Below are 20,958 nucleotides of genomic sequence, written 5' to 3'. Positions count from 1 at the left end.
GAGATCCACCTGGCTCTGCCTACTGAGTGCTGGGATTAAAGGCATGCGCCACAACGCCCGGCTCCATGGAAGTTATGATAAGACCTTTTATCACTTCAACCTCAGAAAATTCCAACCAACCTATTTACAGTAACAACCGGAAATCTGAATTTTCTGAATGTTACTTGCATTGTGTTTATGTATTTCACCGTGTTTGTTGCATTTATAACTATGTAATAGGGTTTGTCTGTTAACATGTAAGGTTTCAAAGCATGATAGTTTATCATCTGAGAAAAAGACAGCCATATAGGTTTTATTTAGATAAAAATTTACATCTTAAAGTTGCACAGAGAAAATTAGTATTTTCAAACTTGCCAGCATTTGCTTCTTGGATTAGTGTCCACAGAGTAATTTAAAGTGTTTAAACTGGCCTGGCAGTGGTGGCACATGCCTTTAATCCCAGCACTTGGGAGGCAGAGGCAGACAGATCTCTGTGAGTTCAAGGCCAGCCTGGTCTACAAAGCGAGTTCCAGGAAAGGCGCAAAGCTACACAGAGAAACCCTGTTTCGAAAAAACAACAAAACAAAACAAAAGTTCAAACTGGATATGCTACCTCACACTTAAAATCCCAACAGCCAATAGGTACAGGTCAGACTGACTATAATGTGTGGTCAAAGCCATTCTGAGCTATTTGGCTAGACCCTGTCTCTCAAAGGCTAAAGATATAACTCAGAAGTCTAGCATGGCTCTGGGTTTGAGCCCCTGTGCTTAAAAAATATATATATGGTAAAATATTAGCAATGCTCTGAATAATAAATGAAAGGCATCACTGACTTTTATAACATCCTACTCAACAAATGCCTAAAATTACAACATTAATTCAGTCAGAGGTTTATGTGAAGCCCAATTTGTACATTTATTTATACTAGTCAATAGGCACCTGGAATCACATGAAGACTAACAATATTCACACCATGTTTAGAAATCTATGATCTGATATAATAGGGAATAAATATACCAACAAATAGTTTTATTATTTTTTACACTTATTTAAAAGAGAGAGAGAGTGTGTGTGTGTGTGTGCAGATGCCCATGCCACATGGCATATAGGAATGTCAGAAGACAGTTTGCCAGAGTCGGGTCCTTTTCTTCCACTGTGTGGCTTCTGGAGAGTCAAACTCAGGCATGGTGGCAAGTGCCTTTACCCAACGAGCCGCGTCAACCATCCCCAACAAATAATTTTTACAAAGAGTGGTGAGTAATTATTGCTTTTCTAAAGGACATTTCCTTCCTTCCGTCCTTCCTTCCTTCTTCCTCACTCCCTTTCTTCCTTCCTTTTTTTCCCCTCCCTGAGATGGGGTCTCATGTATCCCACCTGACCTTAAAGTCACTATGTAGTTGTTGGGGTTCAGCCCTGACCTGTCGAAGCGTCCTTGCAGCAGGGAGTGAGCAATTGAGAAATGATGGATAGGGAAAAAAATATAGACATGGATGAAGAAAAAGAAACATAGGATAACTTTGGGAGGGCCCTGGGTCAATACCTAGTCGCCTCAAGTTTATTCCTAATGGGCTTTTTATATACTAGCAGGGGAAGTGGAAAGAGACCTCCCCCTTTCAAGAGCAAGGTACAAAGTACAAACAAGTGTAGACCCTTCCTTAATTTTCAAAACACCTGGTAACCACGCCCCACGGCAAAGCATCTTTGTGATTAGGCCCTGAAGCATAAGACACCTGGTAACCATGCCTTTGGCCAAAACATCCTATTATGCAGCCTTGGAGAGTAACGTAAACGCTGACTCTCTGACCTTGAGTCAAAATAGAAACAGTCCACGAGTTGGAATCTTTGTGGGTTCCCACGTGTAGCTGAGAACATTGAGCCTAGAGGCCTCTTGCCTCCACCTCCCAAGTGCTGGGATTACTAGTGTGTGCCACCACACCTTGTTTGTACAGGTGAACCTGGGAATTCAACCCAGGGCCTCAAACAGACACTCTAGTAACTGCGCTACAGCCTCAACCCATAGTTCAAAATTACAACTAACACTCCAGCTGCCACTTTGTAACAGTAACAGACTGAGTTTTTAGTGCTCATTTTGTGGTGGACACCAGCTAGGCAATGCTATATGTATCAGCCTATTTAATCCTCCCGTAACCTTGAACCCGAAGAGGGTTCTTCATGTGCTTTATGAGCACGTGTATGGCACCAAATTGATGCCTGAGAGGTCATAGAATCTCTCTCTAACATGTGATGTGTAAGGTGGGCAAAAAATGTAGGTAGGCCAGGATTTTGCAGAAACTGAAACAACCGAAGACTGTTCATTGATACAGGACATACAGTGTAGGGTGCTGGACTGGACAAGGAGAAAGGAACAATTAAATAAGTTGGGACGTGGAAATGAATATTCAAAAGCCCTGGCAAGAATCAATCTTTAAGTTAATACCCTGAATATGTATAATCTTAGCATTTGAGAAGCTGAGGCAGGAAGATCTTTACAACTTCAAGGACAGTCTGAACTACTGGTGAGTCCCAAGCCATTATGCTTACAGAGTAAAACTGTTTCAAGACACAAAAGAACAAACCAGCATGGTGGGATAAGGGGCTTGGGAATCAGCCATTTTGGATTTGGATTCAAATTCTATCTTCCCCACTGAAAGTTGGTAAAATTGCACAAACCCTTTGTTGTAGCTGAAGTTTTTCAGTGTCCAGCCTGGCCCACAGTTGGGACAAATCCCTCTCACCCACCGGTCCCACAGCTGCTCGGACCCAAATAAACACACAGAGGCTTATATTAATTAAAACTGTTGGCCATTAGCTCAGGCCAACCACTGACTAGCTCTCACATTTAAACTCAGCCCATTTCTGTTAATCTATATGTCACCACGTGTTCTGTGGCTTTGCCTGTGTGCCATTACATGCTGCTCACTGGACGGCGGGCTGGCGTCTCCTGACTCAGCCTTTTCAGAACCACACTTTTCCTCATCCTAAAATACAGAAAAAGATGGATACTCTCAGGTTGAAGGGAGGATTAAATAGGCTGATACATATAGCATTGACCAGCTGGTGTCCACCACACAATGAACACTAAAAACTCAGTCTGTTACTGTTACAAAGTGGCAGCTGGAGTGTTAGTCATAACCTTGAACTACCATCTATGACTAAGGTCAGAAGGTAGGATATTTCACAGGATCCCTTTGGTTGTAGTTACAACTACTCCTAGTTTCCTTTTCTGTCCACAAGCAAGCTACAAAAGTGAGAAAATATGAGTCAAAGGCATAACTTCTGTTCCACTGACACAGTTGTTGACCAAATACGTTAAGAGTGGAAATGTCCTGTGGCAAAACTGTAAAGCAGGCCTGTTCGTTCATCTTTACCCTCTCAATCCAGCTTTTAGTTTGCTTGCACAAATGCAAATTCTAAACAGATGCAATCAGTGAAATACATGCGTGTGCTCTGGTTCTTTGCTGAGACCTAGTAGAAACGATGGTAAAGGTGATATTTCTGAAGGCAAAACCTACTAGGAGGATGATTTAGGAAGACAAAAAGAATGTGATTTGAGATTGAGAAGCCACATAGATAAAGAGAAAACTTATTTAGTTGGCCTGAGAAAAATGACCGCTAGACATGTCTTGGTGAAAAAAATGGGAGTTACCTGGTATACGAATTTTCCTTGGGAGATGTTGATATTGAAAGCAAAAGGTTGTAAAGGGCTAGTTTATGTTTTGGCAACATAGCTCTAATATGTGTATCTGTATGAGTCAGCTAACACTGGACATGGGGATGTTATGAATCAGCACAAAATGGCTGACACCAGATGTTTGGGGACTCCCAAAATAAACAGTGATGTGATCTGTTACATAACTACTTTTGGCAGAGTGCCACTTTTGTGTGATTCTGTATAAATATGGTCTTGTGTCAGAGATCATAGCTTTTTGCCTTCACCAGCTTGCCTGTTTGTGTCTGTAGGTCTGTAGACTAACCAGAGAAATGATTCCACCCAAGTCTACCTTAGTAAACGAGTGAATTTGTTGAAGTTCCAGGATTATGTGTGAGGGTCATTTACTGGAGCAGCAGCTCAAAGGCACCTACATCCTGTTATGAATGATGGTTCACAAAACCATCTCTGGAGGTCTGTACACAACTTGCAGGCAGCCGGGCTATCAGGAGTTCTCCCTAGCAATTGATACTGCTTATGTAACAGGGATGGGGTGGGGTATGGAGTGTGATTCTTGCAGTTTTCAGCAGCTTCCTGAGACTTCTGAAGTGTGTTTACTTTATGAGCCTTATACATTTTTTTTTTTACTTCCCAAGTCTTAAAGAGACTCTCTTCTGCCTCCAAGAGGGACACTATTTCAGTTTGGTGGCAATAGCTACTCAGTATCTCGTTGTATCAGAGGACGTCTTTCTTGCTTTGGCAGTGGGGAGGAAGGTGAGGTGAAGAACAGGAGTGAATTAGAAGTCTGTTTAAGAAGTGGTTCTTCAGTTCCACACAACCCCAGAACTAACCTGACTGAGGCTGGATAAGGTATATGGCCACCTTCTGGAGGAACACTTGGCAAATGTGGACATAGGGTTCAGTTCTAAAAATGGGGAGAATTCTGGGAACATTCATGTTATAACACAATAAAATCCCAAGTCTTTTACCTCCATTTTAATCCATGATCCTGGAGATCAGAAAATCTGTCTGTGCTATCTGACCACTTGCAAAAGAAAGACACGAAGATACAGTTGCCAACATCGCCCAGGGACAGGGGTGGAGGTGGGGGACTTTGGTTTCTTGTGGAGCCTTTCTTCTTGGCTTGCAAGTGGCTGTCTGCTCACTGTGTCCTCATAGCCTTCTGTTGGCCAATGCCGCTGTGTCTTAATCTCCTTTTCTTTGCTGCTGTGTCTTAATCTCCTTTTCCTATCAGGCCGTTAATACTGAATGAATTAATGCCTGCCTATATGACCTCCTGTTACCCCGATTCCTTCTTTAATGGCCTCATCTCCATGTATTACACTCTGAGGAACTTGTGAACTTGGAGGTAACCCAATCCAGCTAGTGAAGAGTAGGACAAAGTGAAAATCCTGTAAGAGTCTGGGGTAGGTTTGGAAATAGGCAAAATGCTTAGTGCTTTTAAGGGATCAAAGATCATGTCTTTGTGCTAGTTAGTTTTTTGTTGACTTGGCATAAAGTAGTTGAGAAGATGCCTCCATCAGATTGCCTGCAGGCAAGTGGTGGGGGCATTTTCTTGATTAATGATTGATGTGGGAGGAACTAGCTCATTGTGAGCAGTGTCACCTCTGGGTAGGTGGTCCTGAGTTGTCTAAGAAAGCAATCTAGGCAAGCCATGGAGACCAGGCCAGTAACACCATTCCTCTATGCCCTGTGCTTCAGTTCCTACCCTGAATTCCTACCTGGACTTCCCTCCGTGATGGAGTATGACCCAAGCTATAAGCTGAAATCAACCCTTTCCTCCCCAAGTTGCTTTTGGTCATGGTCTTTATCATAGCGATAGGAAGCAAAGTAGGACAGACTTTGACTTCAAAAATGCAGAAAAGATGCTGATATGCCGTGATGAACAAGGACAAAAGTCAAGCAAGAGAAGGATGAAAAAGGTCATGTGACTAAGACAGAAAGCAGATTAGTGGTTATCTGGGGCCTGAAATGGAGAACAGACTGATGGTAAACAAACCCAAAAGAACTTTAAAATTTTTTTTTTTTTTTTTGTGTGTGTGTGTGTGTGTGTGTGTGTGTGTGTGTGTGTGTTGGGGCTGGCATGTGCCACAAAGTATATGTGACAGTCAGAGGATAACTTTGTGTAATTGGTTCTCTCCTTCTATCTGTATGTGGGTTCTGGGGCTTGAACTTGTGTTGTAAGGGTTGTACAGCCAGCTCCTTTACCTGCTGAGCCAACCTGCCAGTCCCAAAGAAATTTTTGATATAATGAACGTGTTCTAAAACTAGATTGTGGTGATTTTTGCATAGATGTATAAATGCATTTAAAATTCATTGAGTTTTACAGTTATAGTATGTATTACATAAATTATGCATTATCAAAACTATATTTTAAGAAACAAGAATGGATTATAAATTAGCTCACTAAAATATGATTAAAACAACAACAATAAAAGAGATATCAGGACATGGTGGTACACACCAGTAATTCCCAGCACTCAAAGTGGAGGCAAGATAACTGTGAAAATGAAACCATCCTGGGCTGCATAGTGAGTGCAAGGTCATCTTGGGCTACATTAGAGAGGCCCTATCACAATCAGACAGACAGACAAGCCAACCAACAAATCAGCAGAACAAAAACCCCAAAGAGGCTTGGGATATATCTCAGTGGTAGAGCACTGACCTAGCATATATAAGATCTTGAGTTCAATAGGCAGCACTGAAAAGGAAGTGGGTGGGGAAGGGAAGCAAGATATTTGCATGGTTCTAAAGTATCTCAACACTAGGTACTCATTAACCACAGTGGGGAAACAGTAACTTTATGGTGGAGAACACTGGCAGGCACTTTAACCACGGGATCCGTGTCAGCAGGGTAGTTAGGGGGATGTGGACATTGGGTTCTTTCTAAGGTGATGTATGGAGAGGTGGTCAACATTAACTTGTAAGCATCCTTGCCAGGAATGTGTAATCTGAATTTAAGCACAAGAAAAATAGTACAAACCAAAGTTGAGACATGATTACAGAATAACTCATCAATGTGGAAATAACTTACCAAGGCATGAAAATTAATCTTATGAAAGACATGAAAATTAATCTTATGAAAGACAGAGACTGAGCAAATAAGACAACAGCATGCAGCATGGCTTTGTGGGTTGGTTCCTGGTCCAGAAATCCCAGAAATAAGACTTTATTTTATCTTATTTATCTATTGGGTTTTTTTTTTTTTACTTTTATTTTTTGTTTTTTTTTTTGTAGATAGTGTCTCACTATGTAGCCTTGGCTAGCCTGGAACTGTCTATGTAGGCCAGGCTGGTCTCGAACTTGTGACAATCCTCCTGCCTCTGCCCACTCCCCACCATAGTACTTGGAATTCAGGGAGGTAACATTGAACCAAGACACAAATAGGACTTTTACAAGACAGATGGCAACAGTTAAATAAGGTCTACAAAATAATTAATGACAACTTACCAATGTTAATCCTCAGTCTTTGGTAACAGTACAGCAAATGTAAGATTTGCTGGGGGAGCAAGATGAAGGGCATGTGAGCATCTCCTTAAAACAACTGTAACTTTTGTAAGCTGAAAGTTTCAAAGTGCAAAGTCAAAATATAAAGGCAGGTTTCATTTTCAGCTGGGTAAACAGCAGTGGTTTGATAGTGAGAAAGAAACGGTGAAGACCCAAGTTCTACCCATTGCTCCGAAAGCAGCAGCTTAGAGAATACTGAGTAATGGATTCATCAGTTGCTATGTTAACCATTTTCTCTTTCCCTATCTTTTTCCAAATGGAAATGGTACCATTGAGTGTACTATGCTGCATTTTTCTTTTTCTGCTTAAAGATGTATTTTACTTAATCTAATGTTTACAAAGTATTAATTTATAGCCTATATAAGCTATCTTATAACAATTTGTGCTAAATAGTAATTTATTTGTTATTAATATTAATACTCCAGGGTTTTTATGATTACACTCAAAAGATAGATCTCCATCCGCTTTTTTGCAACAATTTTCATGAATTTTTGGACATATATTGTGTAATTTTTTGTGTATAATTACATGACTGCAGGCAAATGCGTGCATGGAGGAGACAGTTCTGTCAGTCCCTAAATCCTCCGGTGCCTTCCCTCACTTTAGGACATACGGATCCTATAAAATAATGGCTCCATCCTGACATTTTCATACGTGCTGTACTGTATTTTCGTCAAATCCAACACACCCCATTTGCACCTTTATGCCCATCCTTCCTTCTCAGTCTCTCTTACTCCTTTGTCTCTTGAACCTTCATGTCCTGTTGGTTTATTTCTGACTCCACGTATATGACACTGGTCTTCCGGAGTCAGGCTGATTTTGCTTAGCATGACAATTGCCAGATCCATCCCTTGTCCTGCCAATGACTATTTGTTCTACTGACTAAATAAAACTCCTTTGTGTATAGGTGCTGCATTTAGAAGTCATTTTAGCTGCTGGGGGGCACCTAGGTTGATTCCATTACTTGGCTTCTGTAAATTATGCCACAATAAACTCAGATGGGCATGTTTCTTTGTTGCATGGTGACTTGGATTCTTCAGCTATATACCCAGGAATAGTATAGCTAGATCATATAGTAGTTCTTTTTGTTTGTTTGTTTTTTGAGCAACTTGCACACTGATTTCCATTGCTGCACTGATTTCCATTCCCGCTAACAGTGTAAAAGGTCCAATCTTCCACCCCCTTTCTTCCTTGTCAATGTTTGTTGCTTTGCTTTTCTTAGTGATAGTCATTCTGACTTGAATGAGGTAAAAATCTCCATGTAGTTTTGATTTGCACTTCTTTTTATTTTCTTGGTCATTTCTTTTCCTTTACGAGCTATTCAGTTCATTTGCCTGTTTGTTGATTGAATTACTTGTTCTTCTGATGTTTAATTTTTGAATTATTTATATACTCTGGGTAACGATCCTATCAGATGAATAGCAGGCAACATTTTTCTCCCGTTCTGTGGACTAATTCTCCACTCTGCTATATCTTTCTCTGTGAAGAGCCTTTTAATTTGATGCAATCCCATCCATTAATCTTTGATATTATTTCCTGGGCTAACAGAATATCTTTTAAAAATGATCTTGTGTTTTAAGCCTAACATTTTGATTCAGTTTTGCCAAATATTAAAAGAGAAATTATAATTGATCTCTAAATTTGCATCTTAAATACAAATACTGGAAAGACAGAATCATTCACCCAAGAACATATGAGCAAAGCATCATGCTAGTGTAAATGCCTCCCAGAGAAGATGGGTGAGTGTGTGCATTCTGGAGGCCTCAATCAGACCACAAACAAAAGCACTAGCCAGATGGGGCCAAGGTCCAGGTTCCAACTCTGTTGATAGGTTAATTGCATGCATACTCTGTTTCTGTTATGATATATTAAATTGTTTTCTCAACAACATTTACTGAGAAGGAGCAAGCCAACTGCTCACTTTGTAGTCTTTGTTTAATCTCCTGGCAAGACAGCCTTTCACTTTAAATCATGGAATGACCATAAAACTACAAAACATATATTGAGGAAATTAGACTTGGTGAGTTTATAAGGCTTGGATGCTATAGGGAATTAAGTTTGTATTTAAGGTGTAGATGGACGTTTCACATCTTACAGCGTGGGCTCTTTTTTAAATTAGAATGCTTCATTCAGGGCTGGGGTTGAAGATCAGTGGGAGTGTATACTAACAGGCATGAAGCTCCGAATTCAACCCCAAGTCCCCCAAACAATCAGATGTTTCATCCAAGATCTTTTTGCCTGTTTTTTTTTCCCTTAGAGGCTGTTAAAAATAGAGTTGGTCCTAGCAACTTTTGTAATACAATTAGCCTTACTCTCATGTAAGCCAAATTATTTAGCTATTTCTCTGTAATTGAATAATTTTATATGCTTCTAAGATTTTGTCCTTAAGACCATGCTTAGAATGTTATAAATGTCTGCATCCATGTGTCTGTAGGACAAATTCCTGTCATAGCATTTCTAGGTCAAGGGTATATGCAATTAACATTTAAAAATGTTTTTCTTTCACAGCAGAGTTGTTGATGTCTATTTAGTTTAAACAATCCTATGTCCTTTTGTAAGCAGTAATACAACAAAAATGTAGGTTTTTCTTTTTAAAAATGGCGACATTTTCCCTGTTATCTGACCAACCTCTCTAAGGTAGCCATGCTATTTGGGAGGATAGCAACTGAGTTGCAACTGAGTTATTATTAAACTGTATTTAATGAGAAGTTCTGATAACTAAAATAACAAGCTAGAGTAGAAACAAAGTTTATTGTCAAATAAATAAAACACAGCTACTCCAGATACTTTCTTGTACTGTTTATATATTTTTTTCGTCCAGACAGGGTTTCCTCTGTGTAGCCCTGACTGTCCTGGAACTCACTCTGTAGACCAGGCTGGCCTCGAACTCACAAAGATCTGTCTACCTCCGCCTCCTGAGTGCTGGGATTAAAAGTGTGCACCACCACGTCCAGCTCTGTCTAACATTTTGAGATGTCTCCCTATATAAAGTCTGGGCTGGCCATAAACTTGTGATCCTCCTGCCTCAGCCTCCAGTGTGTTGGGGTTTTAGGCTTGTACCACCCTGCCTGGTCTCTTTCTTTTCTTTAGACAGTACTGGTTTTTACCTGGGATGCATGTTTTAGAGAGGTACCTAATCAATCTTAGATTTGATAAAATTATATGTCTCAATTATGGAATGAAATGGTTAAAAATAAATGTATATATAAATGTAATAATAAAATTTAAATTAGATGAGCTTCATATTTAAAATATAATGCTTTCATTCATGAGAATTTCATATAATGTATTTTGGTCATATTCACTCAGTTTCTACCTCTATCTCCTTCTAGATCCACTCTCACCTCCCTTCCTCCCCAACTTATTATTATTATTATTATTATTATTATTATTATTATTATTATTTAGGTAACCCAATGAGTCCAATTTGTGTTGTCTATATACCTGGTTGTGAGGTCAACCTTTGGAGCATGGTTGACCTACCCAGACACACTCTTAAACGAAACTGAGTCTCCCTTCTCCAGAAGTCTGTCCATGAACTGTCTATAGTTCCTCCGTTAGGGGCAGGAGCTCATGAGCTCCTCCCTCCTCCATGCTAGAATGTTCACTGACTCTACCTTCTGCAGGTCGTGTGCTGGCAAACATAGCTTCCATGAGTTCATGACTGCAGTGGTCCTGTAATGTCCAGGACTGTTTCACTGTAGTCCTCCCTGACTGCTCCCTCTTAGGATCTTTCTGCCTCTTCTTTCACAATTGTCCCTGAGCCTTGGGGGATGGCATAGATGTCCCATTTGTGGATGAGCACTTCACTGACAAGTATTCTCTGCACTTTGGTCAACTGTGAGGGGTTTTGTTTGTTTGTTTGTTTTGTTTTGTTTTTTGCATTTATCACTGTCCACTGCACAAAGAAACTTCTCCAATGAAGTCTGAGAGCTGCACTAATCTGTGAGTATAGAGGCATGAATTTAGAGGGTAGTTCGATACTATTCCCGCTTAGCAAGAAAGTAGTGGGTTCTTGGTCAGATTTGTTGTACCAAGCACGTGTTTCCATCTGTGGAGTGAGCCTTAAATCTGATCAGAAAGTTGTTGATGACTCATGTAGTATCTGTACCACTTTAGCACCCATGGACATAAGCCTCATTCTTATGAGAAGAAGGCATCACCAGTGCACATTTTCCTGTGAAAAAACAAGTTCCAGAACAAAATCTATATGTATTCTTATTTATGTTAAAAACAAAAGATACATTGTGGTGGTATTTTATTTGTGCTCTAACAAATAAAGCTTGCCTGGGGATCAGAGGACAAAGCCGGCCGCTATATTAAACATAGAGGTCAGGCAGTGGTAGCACATGCCTTTAATCCTAGCATTCAGGAGGCAGAAATTCATCTGGATCTCTGTGAGTTCAAGGCCACACTGGGAACAGAGCTAGGCATGATGGCACATGCCTTTAATCTCAGCATTAGTTAACCATAGAGGTCTGGAGGTCTATACAGACAGACAGGAAGTGATAGAGCTGGGTGGAAAGAGGAAATGATGTAGCTGGGCAGAGAGAGGAAGTAAGACAGCAGAACACAGAAAGGTAATAAGGCATCAGTATACAGAAGTAGCTCTCTTGGGCTGAGGATTTCCTAGTGGTAAAAACTTGTGGCTGGCTTGTTTTATTCCTCTGATCTTTCAGCTTTCACCCCAGTATCTGGCCTGGGTTTTTTATTAATAAGACAGTTTAGCAATTTGTGTTACAATACATATGCACACAAATGCATATTAAATTATTTAATATGTAGCTGCAAAGCTATAGGTCACAAATTTAAAACTAGATTGGCATCCATTAAATTGCTCACACTGATTGTACGGTCAGTGACAGAAGAGAGACGGACAGTGGTGAGAAAGACTGCCTTTTCAGACCTCTGTTCTGTTTAAACATCACATCCAGGGGTTATCCGTGCAATTCTGAAGATGGCTAGCCAGATACAAACCTCATATGGGTTATGATTTGTTTCAGAAGCATAAACAGAAATCTAAACAACGTGCAGGTTCAATTCCCCTCCTCTGTGGTTTCGTCAAGCCCTCGGCAGGCACTGACCACAGTAGGGACTGTTTCCAAGTCCCTGCTCCACTTCCTCCTGTGGGGAGCTCTCATCTCAGTAACCAGGATGCATGGCAGCCATCACTCCCACATCCTAGACAACAGGACAAAAGGAGAAAACGAAGAGAGATGCCACGTTCCAGTATCTGCCACATGGGTGTGTCCCAAAGCCAGAACATTCTCACTTGGCCACATATAGATGCAGAGGAGACTGCAATGGGTGGCCTTCACCTTCTGAGAGACATCCACAAAGTTTAACCATCAGAGTTTAGAAGCAAGGAAGAGAGAATATGTCGCATCTGTCTTTCTGGGTCTGGATTACTTCACCCAGTGTAATATGTCCAGTTCTATCTATTTACCCTCAAGTTTTACTCTTCTTTACAGGTTAATAGAATCCCACTGTGTGCATGTACTACACTTTCATTATCCAGTCATCAAGTGACGGGCATAGAGACTGCTTCCATTTCCTAGCTATTGTGACTAGAAGAGCAGCCAGCGAGCATGGCCAACCAGGTGTCTCTACAGTGGGATACAGAGTCCTTTCGTGGTGTCTCTTATTTGTAGATCTTTAGAGTATATAACCTGGAGTAACTTCAGGATCCAGGAAAGTAAAATGGGACCATGGGGTGGGGTGGAGGCTCCTGAAGAGGGGCCAGAAGCACACTGGTACTATGAAGGGATAAAAGGGAAAAATAGGGCCAGTTTAACAGGTGAGGGGAGGAGGGTAACGCAAAGGGAGAGCAAGGAAGAGGAGCTAAGTGACAGGATGTTTGAAAAAAGCCATGCCATTTTATAAGCTTACTTAAAAATACATATAATATATGTGTATGCAAATATATTGACATATCTCATTTATATGCAATTACCCCACATGGGGTGATAATGCTCCCCATAAGAGCTATAGACCAACAAGAACCCCAGTGTGACACAAGGGAAATCTCCCTTTGTGTCGCTGACTGGGGGGATTCAAAGGACCCCCAAACAATATAGGCTAGCTATTGCCATTGTCTTTGGTCACCCGACAGAACTTGGAAGGTAGGACCCCACTGCTGAAGATACCAACCACTTGAGAGCCAGGCCTTGGAGGAATCAAGCTGGTCTGACCAGGAAGCTTCCTCCCTGAAGGCTAGCTCTCATAGGCTCCGAGGGCGCCGTGCAAGCTGCCAAGGGAGAAAAGTAGGGACCTACCCAGCTATAAGGTCTGGGAAGCACAATGATTGGCCTGGCAAGGTATCCCCAAGAATGCCACGGTGGCACTTTCATCGTGAGGATAGCCAACAGCTGTCTGGTTGGACTTCAAGCTAGTTCAGTAGGAGGGAACTTGTGCTGGTTAGTTCTTTTGTCACTTTGACACAGTCCAAGGTCATCTGGAAACAAGGAACTTCTGCTGAGAAAATGCCTTGCTATCAGATTGGCCTGTAGGCAAGTCTGTGGAGGAATTTTCTTAATTGATGACTGATGTGGGAGGGCCCAGCCCACAGGGGTGGTGACATCCTTGAGCAGATGGTCCTAGGTGGTATAAAAAAGCAGACGGAGGCAGCCCTGAAGAGTAAGACAGTAATTAGCCTTCCTCCATGGTCTCTGCTTCAATTCTTTTTTTTCTTTTGGAGACAGGATTTCTTTGTGTAGCTTTGGAGCCTGTCCTGGAACTCTCTCTGTAGACCAGGCTGGCCTCAAACTCATAGAAATCTACCTGCCTTGGCGATTCAAGGCCTATGCCACTACGGCCTGGCTCTGTTTCAATTCTTGCTCCCAGGTTCTTGCCTTAAGTTCCTGTCCTGACTTCCCTTCACCATAGACTACAAGCTGTAAGCTGAAATAAACCCTTTCCTCCCCAAGTTGCTTTTGGCCGTGGTGTTTGTCACAACAATAGAACTAAGACAGAACTCATCATGCCTGGTACTGTAAACCTAGCCACGAACTTAACAGCTGGAGATATCTTAGACCCTAGCAGAGGACATACAAATGCCATTTTCCTAAATCAATCTAGCTTCCAACTGCACTGTGTACTAAATACTTGTACCCACAGAGAAGTGTAGCTCTCAGCCATCACCAAAGAAGCTTCTTTGTGCAGCAGATTGATGGGGGAATGTCTTTTTGTATGCTATGAAAATATGTTGCTCTGATTGGTTAATAAATAAAGCTGTTTGGCCAATGGTGAGGCAGAATAGGGTTAGGCAGGAGGAAGGAGAAAGGCAGAACAGAGAAGATGCTGCCAGTCACTACCATGAGAATCAAGATGTAAAGATACTGGTAAGCCACAAGCCATGTGGTTATATATATTGGTTTTTCGAGACAGGGTTTCTCTGTGTAGCTTTGCGCCTTTCCTGGAACTCATTTGGTAGCCCAGGCTGGCCTCGAACTCACAGAGATCTGCCTGGCTCTGCCTCCCGAGTGCTGGGATTAAAGGCGTGTGCCACCACCGCCCGACTTTAAAATATATATTTATAGAGATGGGTTAATTTAAGATGTAAGATCTAGCTAGCGAGAAGCCTGGGCCAATAGGCCATGCAGTTTGTAATTAATATAAGCCTCTCTGTGTTCATTTGGGTCTGAGCTGCTGTGGAACTGCAAGGACATGGAGCCGGGTGGGCACAGGAAAACTTGCAGCTACAGCAGATGGATGCTACTACAGAGATCCACAACTGGTACAAACACAGGAAATAAGTGACAATAGGATGTGTAGCCCCAAATGATACATACACAATACAACCCCCTATACCTAAGGCTCAGGGGACATCATGGAAGAGGGGATGGGAAGATTGTAAGAACCAGGGGACCAGGATGCCTGCTGTGAGAAGGTGTCTTCTAGATATGACAAGGATGCTATACTCAGAAAATCTCAACGCAACTTCCTGAACAAGATCTGCACAATGACCATACCTGTAAACATGGATAGGGAAAACTTCATGAGACCTCATCTGTAGTTGAGGTAATTGATGGCTACACACACACACACACACACACACACACACACTAACTCACTCCCACTATTAATTATAGAAGAAGAGGTCATGAATCTGAGAGAGGGTGGGAAGATACTGGAGGAGTTGGAGAGGGAGGACTTGAAATGATGTAAATGCAGTGTACCCATATATGAAAAATTCTCAAAAATTATTATTTTTTAAGTAAGGAAGGGAAGGACAGGTAATAGAGTCCTTAATCCAGAACTTTCCAATTAGTTCAGACATTCTCTGCACCACTAAAACAATATGGTCACTACGTAGAACAAGAATGCTGAAAGTTGCTAATCTGAAGAAAGATGATGTCATGAGGTGGAGAGGAGGAAGTGACTTGAAAACTCTATGCTGCCTCCAGTTTGGAGCAGTCCACACGGGAGACTCCAGGGTGGGAAGGAAATGCTAGATTAAAAGGAAGTAAACTAATCCAAGGAAAAAGTCATTCATCGCTCCCCAGGAAAATTTGGTGACTGCAGTGTTCTGAAGGCATCCCCTCTATTTGTATGTTGAAGTTTGACCCCCAGTGTGATAGTATTAAGAGGGGAGGCCTTTAGGGGTGAGTAAGTCACAAGGTTTGTCCTCATGGAGGAGATTAATGATCCCATAAAACAAAAAACTGGACGGGAGCTTTTGCTTGTTCGCCAGCTGAGGACACAGCACCTATCTCCTCTGGAGGGCACAGGCACCAGACCTTCAGCAGACATCAAACCTGCCCATGCCTTGTTCTTGGACTTCTCGGTCCCTAGAACTGTGGAGTCAATTCTCCTACAAGTTCCCCTGTCCCATGTTCTGTTATAATATCCTGGAGGAACTAAGGCAGTGTGGAACGTAGGCAGAGGGAGTTGGAGGAATCCGAAGATCCGGGTCTCCAAGTCAGGTAGCACAGACAGTGTTTGTTAAGTGAGGGTCACACTCTTTAGAGGAGATTGGGATAGGAGCATGAGGAAGAAAGGTGGAGAGGTTTCATGCATTTCTGTGTTTGTTTTTTGTTTACATTCAGGAAATACGGAAAAAAAATACTGAGCAGGCACCTGCATGTTTGGAGTATTCTTCCTTAAAACTGTGAATGTTAGAAAGTAAAATTTAAAGCCATGAATGATAGCTTCAAATTTCTATTGATAAGAAGTTTGTTTAAACTAGCTCCCTAAACAATTATAACAAATTATTTCACGTGTGTGTGTGTGTGTGTGTGTGTGTGTGTGTGTGTGTGTGTTGTAGTTGTTGCTCAGGGTAGCTCCTTGCTTGGTACTTAGATCTTGGATCTTAGAGACAGTAGTGCTCCACTTCATCTACGCCCCCTGCAGGCTTTCATTAGCGTTTTGTTTTGCCATTGAATTTGTAGGAAGCTGGCTTTTTAAGTGACTGACATGTAAGTTAAGCCTTATTAATAGCGTTATTCAACCACCACAAGGTATCAAAGTTCAAAAGTATTACCAATAGCCTTTGACATGAAAGCCATATCTCCTAAAACGTGTAAATGTACACATTTCATCTGCCAGCCTCTTTCAATATTCCGGTGAGGAGATATTATTTCTTTAGAGTGGTTGTATATTTTAACACAAGATTATCAAGTACTGAGTACCGACAGTCAACCTTAACTAAAGCAGTCACAAGAATAGTTGCCTATTAGATACGTCCCTAACATGTTCATGTGCACTCAAAAATGCATCACACTGGTAAACCTTAAAAACTTGTAAAACTCTTTTGTTTACTTATTTGCTCACTAAGAAGTGGGCTGATTGTGAAACTCTCGGTTTCCTTTCCTCTAAGCCAGGAGCTATTGCTGGCCATCAGTGCCCCTATGCAGGAAGTTGCAAAAGAGAGAGAAAGAAGCAAGGCGAGCTGGCATTATTTTCCCTCTGCTTTAGAGATCGGCACAGTGCTTACCTTTTCTCATGGCGACAGATGTAACTCTCCAAGGAAGAACAATGAAGCAATGGGGAGTGACAGGGAAATATGCCCAAGGACTTTGGTACAGCAGGGTGACAGTCACACAGCTGAGCTGCCAGAGTCTAGACTCCCTGGGAGCTTATCTGTTTGGCTCCCCACTAGCAGGGATCCTACTCTGAAAAGATCACATACTATCCAACTCAGGTCTCTCCCGACTTGGGCAGGAATAATGTAATAATTTAATAATTGTAATAAATAATGTAATAATTTACCCTTCTGAGCTTCAGTCCCTGTTCTGGATGGTACTAGGCTTACGGTAATTGTGGTGCACAAAACTGCCAAGCAAGAGTTTGTGGAAACGCTGAGAGGTTTATAACTCAAATTTAAGATAGTGAGTTGTTTTTTTTTTAACTAAACTTTATTTAGCGCAGTGCAAGAAAATATTACATTACTTTACATCAGAAGCTGATAAACCACAGCCTGCTGCCTCTCTTGTTTTGTATGGACTACAAGTTGTGAATGGCTTGCACAGTTTTAAAGAAACTGAAATTGAAATTTTAAAGGTTGTAGACATCTGTCTTCTCCTTTATTTTACAAATACATTGCCCCTGTGTTTGCTTTTGAGCCTGTTAAGTCTAAGTGTTTATTACATGTTTGTTTGATTTTGTTGTTTTTAAAGCTTGCGGAACCCTGGATTGGCAGAACATGGAATTTCTGGTAAGGCAGATCTGGAGTGATCCACAGGACTGTCACTTACTGTTTGGATGACCTTGAGCATGCTACTTAATTTCCTAAATTTAGTTTCCCATCTATGAAGTGGGCACACAAGAAGTATTTACCATAGAGTTAAATGTATTTAATATGCTTAATATAATATTCATTAGAGAGTAAGAACTCCACACATTGTAATTATTGCTGTTATTATTGTTTTACCGTAAATTTATTTTGAGGAAATAAAAAATATCAAAGCTGAGTGTGGAGAGAATTTTAAGATAAATGAAAAACTGTGATATATTCTAACATATTATTTGCAGGAATTGATTTTACTTACTTTAAAAGACATTTTGAATTGAACAATAATAACAAAGGCTCACTTAGAAAAATGCTAAATCTTCTGTTGTGATAGAAGCGATAAAGTCAGACCTGGCTGCCTAGGAGAACTGAAGCTCTGAGTCTTCCAGTCAGTCACTAGATTAAAACCATGATCGTCAGAAATATGCTTGCTAAATTCTGCTCAGTTACTAGAGTGAGAAAAAAAAAATAGATCCATAGATTCAATGGATAATTTTTGTTTTTTGTTTTGTTTTTTTTTTTTTTCAGACAAGGTTTCTCTGTGTATCAGTCCTGGCTGTCTTGGAATTCACTCTGTAGACCAGGCTGGCCTCGAACTCACAAAAATCTACCTACCTCTGCTTCCCAAGTGCTGGGATCAAAGGTGTGTGCTACCACTCCCAGCACAGATAATTATTTTATTAGAGGGGAATATGCAAAAACACTAACGGAACCATTTTGCCAAGTTGTAAGCTTTATGTTTGTACCTCAATCAGAACTTTAAATTGATAAAGTCATCAATTCCCTGTGAAAAACAAAATCTTCCCAAGTAAAAAATAAATTAAATAAATAAAAAATAAAAAAGTTAAAAAAACTCATGTAAGATAAAATTGACTGACTTAATAATGTGCACAATGCAGTGGTTTTCAGTGAATTCAGAGTTGTTCTACCATAATAATGACCAAGTTTGAAACATTTTTTTGTTTTGTTTTTTGTTTTTCGAGACAGGGTTTCTCTGTGTCGCTTTGTGCCTTTCCTGGAACTCGTTTTGTAGACCAGGCTGGCCTCGAACTCACAGAGATCCATCTGGCTCTGCCTCCCAAGTGCTGGGATTAAAGGTGTGTGCCACCACCTCCCGGCCTTGAAACATTTTTATTACCATAAAAATACATGGTATCCATTAGCAGTGCCTCTTAAATTTCCAATCCTTTGCCACTACAGACCTGTTTTCTGTCTCTAGACTTGCCTATCCTGGGCATACTGTACAAATGGACTTACACAATGTGTGGTCTTTGTGAATGGCTTTATTTTTAGCCTGATTTTGAGACTTGTTCCCCTGGTAGCAAGCAGGTCACCAGTACTTTGTAACTGTTTGTTGCCAACTCATTTTTCCCTGTCTGGATACACCACTTTATCTGTCAGTTGATGGGTGTTTGGGGTACACTGAACACCTGGTGTATTTTCTTTTGGGCCACCAACCAGCTCCCAAATCATGATACAGAGACTTATTATTAGTTTTGAATGATCGGCCTAGCATAGGCATGTTTCTGGTTAGCTCTTTTAACTTAAATTAACCTGTTTCTCTCTATCTACCTTTTGCCTTGGGGCTTTTTACCTCTTCTTACTGTCTTGCTGTCTCTATGTCTGCCTGGCTTCTCTCCTCTCTTCCTTCCTCCTTTCTCTTCTCTCAAGTCTAGATTTCTCCTACTATTTATTCTCTCTGCCTGCTAGCCCTACCTATCCTTTCTCCTGCCTAGCTATTGGCTGTTCAGCTTTTTATTAGACCAATCAGGTGCCTTAGGCAGGCAAGGGGAAACAAACACACAATCTTTACATAATTAAACAAATGCAACATTAACAAAAGCAACACATCTTTACACAAAGTAATATTCTGCAGCATAAACAAATGAAGCAAATCTTTGCCTAGTTAAAATAAGGTTCTACAACAAACTCTTTCTACTCTGAGTAAAGCCTCATTTTGACACAACATTGCTTGCTAGCCACCTGGACTGAACTATCCTCCTAAGGCCAAGCATTAAATATGGCCAAAAACACATAAAAACATGCTCAGTCTTGTTCATAAACCAACAAAATGCAACTGGAGATCACACTGGCGTATTATTTTGTATGTAATTGGTAAAGGATTAATGTCTGCTAATACTGGGCACTAGATCAATACAATCTCTTCCATTGTTGGGAAAATGTATGAATATCTCAAAACAAAACAGCAACACCTGAAAACAATTGACAGGAAACTCAGAAGTGAAGCTGGAAATACAGCAACCCCCAAGAGATTATACACATTGTATGACACTCTTTTTATGAAGTTGAAAAACAAGCATTATTTATTGTGCATGTGTATAAGGACACAACAAATATGTAAAGGAATGTTCAGCAATTCCAAGCAAATTCATGATTTTGGTTAGTATTCTAGGTTAGAATAGAAGAGGTACAACTTAAAGTTTTTGGGCTAGGGGTGCTGTGAACGAGTCCAGTATAACAAATGCAAAGTAGCGTTCTCCATGGATTATTATGAGCCATCAAATTAAATAATGAACTGAGTTTACCTGATATCTAAGTAAACAACAAGAAGTAAACCAAACTAGTATAAATTACTACATTTTAAAAGATCAGATAGCTGTACTGTGTAATTATAATTGTAAAAAGTTTCGCTAGTTATCCTTCTGGTAGAAAAGTTACAATTCAGAGCATGACTTCATAATCATTCTTTTCCTTGTGAATGAAAAAAAAAAAAAGGACTTACTGAGAGTAATTAAAGTCTGTCCTGTGGGAACGGCTTTGGTGAAGCCGCTCCAAGTCCTAACCTGCCTAGCTTCAACCCTAGCAACAGACAGTAGCTAGCTGCAGGAGGGAGCCCTCTCCAGCTCGGAGGCAAGAGCGCCCCTAGCGTCATAACAATACAGTGCAGCTTGGTTCGCCCTCAGAGGACACGCCCCTAGAGCGTGCCTCACATCCGGGGGTGTGTCCCGCCCTAGGAGGGGCGTGCCCATTGCGCGTGTGGGCGGGCTCATCTCGGCAGAGGGGCGTGCCTTCCCGGGAAGGCGCGTCTGGTTCAAGTCGGGCCGTAGCTGG

General features: G+C 41.0%; 1 long non-coding RNA gene across 1 annotated transcript; it reads right to left on the bottom strand.

Annotated features, from left to right (window-relative positions):
* Window positions 1-12,036: 12,036 nt before the first annotated feature.
* Window positions 12,037-17,198, bottom strand: LOC119087463. The gene is made up of 2 exons (XR_005090931.1): window positions 17,092-17,198; window positions 12,037-12,338 (listed from the first exon to the last, which is right to left on the bottom strand). It is a non-coding gene; the product is annotated as an uncharacterized LOC119087463 (long non-coding RNA).
* Between the last annotated feature and the right edge of the window lie 3,760 nt (window positions 17,199-20,958).

Source organism: Peromyscus leucopus, chromosome 1 (assembly GCF_004664715.2).
Source record: "Peromyscus leucopus breed LL Stock chromosome 1, UCI_PerLeu_2.1, whole genome shotgun sequence".
Classification (NCBI taxonomy): domain Eukaryota; kingdom Metazoa; phylum Chordata; class Mammalia; order Rodentia; family Cricetidae; genus Peromyscus; species Peromyscus leucopus.
The sequence above is the reverse complement of the archived record's forward strand: the minus strand, read 5'-3'. Positions and strand labels throughout refer to the sequence as shown.